Genomic DNA, 1099 nt, shown 5'->3' with positions numbered 1-1099 from the left:
TCCCCCCCCGCCAAACTCACCCCCCTCACGTGTGCCCTCCATGTGCTCCTGTGCGCGCCCCGACACCCCAACGCGCTGTCAGGCCCCGTGTGCCAGGGCCCTGCGCCTGCACGCTGCCACCCCTCCGGCTCCCTCTGCTCCTCAGGGAAGGGTTCACAGGCAACAACTCTCCCAGGAGCTCCTTCCCAAGCGTGGAAGCCATGCACAAAGGGGAGAAGCTGCCAGCGACCAAAGGCGAGAGCCCAGCCCTCCTCTTCTCCCCACTTTTCCTCTCCTTCCTGGAATTTTGTCGGCCAGCACGAGTGCCTCTGTGCTGTTTGGATCGTGGTGGTGCACAGTAAAAGCAGCAGCGGCAATATGCAGCGTAATGAAGCAGGGAGCAGCGATGGCCCCCGAAGGACTCGTTTACTCCACAAATCTCCCTTCCACTCACTTTTTGCTAAGAATTTTAACACCAAACTTAATTGTAAAGTCGCGTATTGATTGGAAAATGCAAATGGCAATTTAAATGTAATCTAAGCTCCCAGCATGATCCCAGCTCCCAAGGAGGAGGAGCCACCCGCCTTGGGCCCTACTGGAGTGCGTGGCCCAAGCTGAGCCAGGCCGGGGACCTGGGGACCCCTGGGCTGCCTGTGCCTTCAGTGCAGCCTTCCCCGAAAGAATCTGGTGTACGTGCAATTAGGAGTTCAGCCCAGTAACGAACAGCTGGGGAAGCTCAGTCTCCCGGCCTCATTAGCCCACTTCTCAGAGACAAGCATCCAGCTACGAAGAAGGTCTTCCCACCTTGCAAGACCATCCGCACCTACGTCTCACCGAAAGGACGTTGCGGCAAAGGGATCCTGAGCCGCGGTGCAGAGCAGCCCCAGCAGAGGTTGGAGGGAGAGGAGGTGCTGTCACAGGCACAGAGGGGCCCCAGCACCGTGGCCTCTCCTGTCGCATTGGGGATTTCCATCTTTTCTCAGCGTGGGGGGGGTGTAAGGGAGGCAGAGCCGGTCACCCACAGGCACTGTTCTTAGCTGCGCTGGAGCAGGTGGTGACAAGTGACAGCCAGCCACCACACCTCCATGGCAGCACCCGGCCCTTCTCGGCCAAAGCAAGC

The 1099-nt window shown here is 59.5% G+C and overlaps 1 protein-coding gene across 1 annotated transcript in view; it reads right to left on the bottom strand.

The window, feature by feature from the left end:
* Positions 1 to 1099, bottom strand: part of LOC104127869 (arf-GAP with GTPase, ANK repeat and PH domain-containing protein 3) — a 135008-nt gene that overhangs the window by 78946 nt on the left and 54963 nt on the right. The gene's annotated exons all lie outside the window — the stretch shown is intronic.

The sequence above is a fragment of the Egretta garzetta genome, unplaced genomic scaffold, assembly GCF_000687185.1.
Source record: "Egretta garzetta isolate BGI_Z169 unplaced genomic scaffold, ASM68718v1 scaffold786, whole genome shotgun sequence".
In the NCBI taxonomy this organism is placed as follows: Eukaryota; Metazoa; Chordata; class Aves; order Pelecaniformes; family Ardeidae; genus Egretta; species Egretta garzetta.
Note: the sequence above shows the minus strand (reverse complement) of the source record. Positions and strands in the feature narration are given on the sequence as shown.